At 44.8% G+C, this 5,000-nt stretch overlaps 1 protein-coding gene across 1 annotated transcript in view; it reads left to right on the forward strand.

The window, feature by feature from the left end:
• Nucleotides 1-5,000, forward strand: part of LOC123505399 (protein draper-like) — a 551,274-nt gene that overhangs the window by 239,039 nt on the left and 307,235 nt on the right. The window lies entirely within an intron of this gene.

Genomic DNA, 5,000 nt, shown 5'->3' on the forward strand with positions numbered 1-5,000 from the left:
TGTTTTTGTTGTGTCATTGCCATTATTTTTATTATTACCATTATTATTATTATTAGTAGTAGTAGTAGTAGTAGTAGTAGTAGTAGTAGTGGTAGTAGTAGTATTGTTGTTGTTGTTTTTATTATTATTGTTATCATCATTATCATTATTATTGTTTGATTATTGTATTTTTTTTTTTACTTTTAGTGTAATTTTTCACTATTTTTCATTATGTTTATTAACACCATCCTCATCACCACCACCACCACCATCATCATCATCATCATCATCATCATAGTTATCCCTTATTGATGTTATACGGTAAATTGCATCATTTGACACATTAATTCCTCCTCCTCCTCCTCCTCCTCCTCCTCCTCCTCCTCCTCCTCCTCCTCCTCCTCCTCCTCCTCCTCCTCTTCCTCGTCTTTCTTTTCCTCCTAAACCTTTCCATTTGTAATTGTGTGTGTGTGTGTGTGTGTGTGTGTGTGTGTGTGAGCAAGAGAGAGAGAGAGAGAGAGAGAGAGAGAGAGAGAGAGAGAGAGAGAGAGAGAAGCAGCCAGGCAGCCTCCGCCACCCCCACTGACAAACTTTTCAGATTAATAAACCATTTGCTCGCCTGCCTCCCTCCCTTCCTCTCCCTCTCCTTTCATCTCCCCTCTTACTCTCCCTCCCTCCTTTATCTTCCTTCCTCCCTTGTCTTCCCTTAGAGATGAGTTAGTTCTGCTTCTTCATACGCCATCTGGTCTCCTCCTCCTCCTCCTCCTCCTCCTCCTCGTGACTTTATCTCTGGAACTACTTATGTATTGCCTTTTCTTCTTTCTTTTCTCTCTTTATTTGCTTTTCTTTCGTCATCTACTGAGAAAGTTATGTGAAGAGAAGACGGAGGAGGAACGAGAGGAGAATGAGGAGGAGGAAAGGAAGAAAATAAGAAAATGAGAATTGGAGGAGGTGGAGGAATCTGATATTAGAGAGAGAGAGAGAGAGAGAGAGAGAGAGAGAGAGAGAGAGAGAGAGAGAGAGAGAGAGAGAGAGAGAGAGAGAGAGACACAGGTGGTGCAAAACGAAGAAACGAAACAAGGGAACTAGGTTAGGGAGGAGGAGGAGGAGGAGGAGGAGGAGGAGGAGGAGGAGGGAGGTGTGACTTTCAGGGAAGAATAGAGAAGGAAGCTGAAGAGGTGGAGGAGGAAGGTGGAAGAAACTTTGGTGGTGTTGAGCTGGAGGGAGGAGGGGTAATGGAGGAGGAGGGGAGGTGGAGGGATACTGAAAGGAGGAGAGGAAGGAGAGAAAGGGGGAATTACTGAAGCGGAGATGACAAGCTGTAGGAGAGGCAAACTCTCTCTCTCTCTCTCTCTCTCTCTCTCTCTCTCTCTCTCTCTCTCTCTCTCTCTCTCTCTCTCTCTCTCTCTCTCTCTCTCTCTCTCTCTCTCTCTCTCTCTCTCTCTCTCTGTCTCTCGTTACTTGCATGTCTGCCTTCGCTTCCCTGTCTCTCTCTCTCTCTCTCTCTCTCTCTCTCTCTCTCTCTCTCTCTCTCTCTCTCTCTCTCTCTCTCTCTTCTCTCTTCTCTATCTCTCTCCTGTTTCCCATTACCCCAAAACTATGAGGCACATTAAACTCGCTGTCTGTGTTATGGTCGCGTGTAGCAGAGTGATCTCGGGGAGGAGAGAGAGAGCGAGAGGGGGGGGAGAGCAAGAGGGAGAGGGAACGGTTTGTGGGCGTAATATCCTGTCTGGGGCTATGGCGGGTCACTAAGCCTGCGTACACCCTTAGCTTTCCCTCCTGCCTCAGCCTGCCTTTGCTCCCACAGCCGCCTCACTTCGCCCTTCACTTCTCGTGCTTGCTTTTGAGTATGGTGGTTCGGTGTCTGGGTTTTGAAAGAGGTTGGTCTTGGTTTTGAGGTGTTGGGGGAAGGTTATGATGGAAGGGTGGTTAACCTCTTCAGTTTTGGGTATGATTAGACCATTTTATCAACATTAGGAAGGGTCCTCGTGGGTCTAAAGATTGATGGCCAGAGTCTTCATTATTTTAATTCTCACTTAAGTTTCAGAAGCTGTATAGAATCACTAAATTGTAAGCAGAATTAAGATGGAAATGTGTCATGGTGCTGAAGGGGTTAAAGAAGGTTTTGTGTGGTTGTGGTTGTGGTGTTGTGGTGTTGTGTTTATTGGTAGTGAAAGGTAGTTGTGGGTGATGTGTGGTTGTGGTGGTTGTGGTGTTGTGGTTGTGGTGGTTGTAGTTTTATTGAGTTTTTATTGGTAGTGGAAGGTGGTTGTGGGTAACGTTGTGTAGATGTGGTGGTTGTGGTGTTGTTTATAATATTTAGATATTTTTTCCCTTTATTCATTGTGTGATTGTAAGGTAAGAGAGAAAAGTATTAGTGTGTTTATAGCCTCATGCATTGCTATATACCTACTTTCTCATCCCTCCCCCCAAAAAAGACCCCAAATTATTCATCATCTAACAACGGAAAAAACAAAACTCTCTAACACGGCTATCATAAAAAAAAAATGATGGTATGTTCTATCTTGCAGCGGCACCACAAGAGTCATTCCTTTAGTGGGATCTTAGAAAAATTCCTTATATTTGTCTAGATTTTTACTTTTCCTTAAAATTTCCTTCCGTAACGTTAAGAGGAGGAGGAGGAAGAAGAGTAGGAGGAGGAATGTTGCGTCACTCTTATACAACTTGCAAACATTTAACATTGTGTAACAGCGAACCGGGATACAATCTTGGAATAAACCACTTCAAGAACACAAACACAAAACAAACTTAATAAGAAATAAATGATAAACCCCCTTTTTATAATTACTACAACTTGAAAATGAGGAAAAAAATGTTATGTTCTTTATGTTCTATCTTGCAGCGAGCAGCACACTAGTCATTCCTTTCACTCTCTCGGGTAATATTGTGAAGTATTGCCGTGGTGTATATATATATATATATTTGGTGTTCATCTGTTTCCAGCCTGGTATTGCTTTCATGCTGGAGTTATTTTCCTCGCCCTGCATTGGGTGGTGACTGTTCCCTCCATCACTGTTGCTTTTTTATCGCCGCTGTTTGTCTGTCTTCTTTATTGCTCATTGGGTAGAAGGATTAATGAACTGCTTTGTTTATTTCACTGTTTGACGTATTTATTCATTCATTTCGTTGTCGCTCTGAAAATTTTTTTTATATCATGCATCAGTGCGATATATCTTACACAAAAGCAGCATATTAACCTTTTATATATAACATTTTCTTTATCGTTTTTTTTTCTGGCAGCAGTGAACGGAGGGGAGGAAAGAGTGGGGAGTTGCCTTCTTGCCTTACTGTCTAACCTTACACGACCAATACACGATCTGAGTAGCCGTGTCCCTTTAAATAGCTGACCCTTCACATATGTTAGCATTTGTGTTACCAGTTATTCTGCACTTATCCTCGTCTTAGTTCTCCTTCTCCTTCATCTTCTTCTCCTCCTCCTCCTCCTCCTCCTCCTCCTCCTCCTCCTCCTGTACCCAAATATACATGAACGGAATCAGGTGGCATTTCTGTGCGTGGTGTGTGTGTGTGTGTGTGTGTGTGTGTGTGTGTGTGTGTGTGTGTGTGTGTGTGTGTGTGTGTGTGTGTGTGTGTGTGTGTGTGTGTGTAAACAGCCAACGTGCCTAGACTGGAAGTTGGTCTTAATGGACTAGACTTGCATAGCTGTTTTTATTTCCTTTAGTATTGCTTCTTTTACTCTCTCTCTCTCTCTCTCTCTCTCTCTCTCTCTCTCTCTCTCTCTCTCTCTCTCTCTCTCTCTCTCTCTCTCTCTCTCTCTCTCTCTCTCTCTCTCTCTCTCTCTCTCTCTCTCTCTCTTATTGACTCGTCCGTGTCTTCTTTGGTTCCTGGTGATTTATCAAGACTTGTGGACGTTCTTACACAAGTCCTCCTCCTCCTCCTCCTCCTCCTCCTCCTCCTCCTCCTCCTCCTCCTCCTCCTCCTCCGAGCAGATAACTTCCATAATTCATCACGCCAGGTTTACTTTCCCCGTCTACAGCCTCCTATCATATCCCTCTTTTTATTTTTTCCCCTTTCCCTCATATACACTTTTTTCCCCGTCATAGATTTTTTCCTTTCATCTCTCTCTCTCTCTCTCTCTCTCTCTCTCTCTCTCTCTCTCTCTCTCTCTCTCTCTCTCTCTCTCTCTCTCTCTCTCTCTCTCTCTCTCTCTCTCTCTCTCTCTCTCAGGGAAATAGCGAAAAAAACAAGGAAAAAGATGAGGAGGAAGTGGAGGGAGGAAAATATGAAGTAGGAGAGGAGTGGAGGAGGAGTTAGAGGAGGAGGGAGTGATGGGAAGTAAGGAGTAATAAATAATAAGGAAGTAGAGGAATAAACAGATGGAGTAAGTTAGGAAAGAAGTGGAGGAGGAGGAGGAGGAGGAGGAGGAGGAGTGAAGGTCAGGGTGGAGTAGTGGAGAGGAGTGGAGTGGTAGCGTGTCTGGCGGGCGTCACTGGTCGCGTGTGGCAATAACATTCCGGTTTATGTGGCAGTCTGGTCTGCGCCTCTACCCTCTCTCTCTCTCTCTCTCTCTCTCTCTCTCTCTCTCTCTCTCTCTCTCTCTCTCTCTCTCTCTCTCTCTCTCTCTCTCTCTCTCTCTCTCTCTCTCTCTCTCTCTCTCTCTCTCTCTCTCTCTCTCTCTCTCTCTCTCTCTCTCTCTCTCTCTCTCTCTCTCTCTCTCTCTCTCTCTCTCTCTCTCTCTCTCTCTCTCTCTCTCTCTCTCTCTCTCTCTCTCTCTCTCTCTCTCTCTCTCTCTCTCTCTCTCTCTCTCTCTCTCTCTCTCTCTCTCTCTCTCTCTCTCTCTCTCTCTCTCTCCCAGCCTACGCCAGCCTTAAGAATTGAAAAAAAGGGCGCCATCTTCCATTAGGCCCTGGAAGAGTCAGCACAAATCCTCTTCTTCATCTTCCTCCTTCTCTCCTTCTTCCGTGTCGTCTTCCATCCTTGCTTCCTCCTCCTCCTCCTCCTCCTCCTCCTCCTCCTCCTCCTCCTCCTCCTCCTCCTCCTCC

The sequence above is a fragment of the Portunus trituberculatus genome, chromosome 18 (assembly GCF_017591435.1).
Source record: "Portunus trituberculatus isolate SZX2019 chromosome 18, ASM1759143v1, whole genome shotgun sequence".
Classification (NCBI taxonomy): domain Eukaryota; kingdom Metazoa; phylum Arthropoda; class Malacostraca; order Decapoda; family Portunidae; genus Portunus; species Portunus trituberculatus.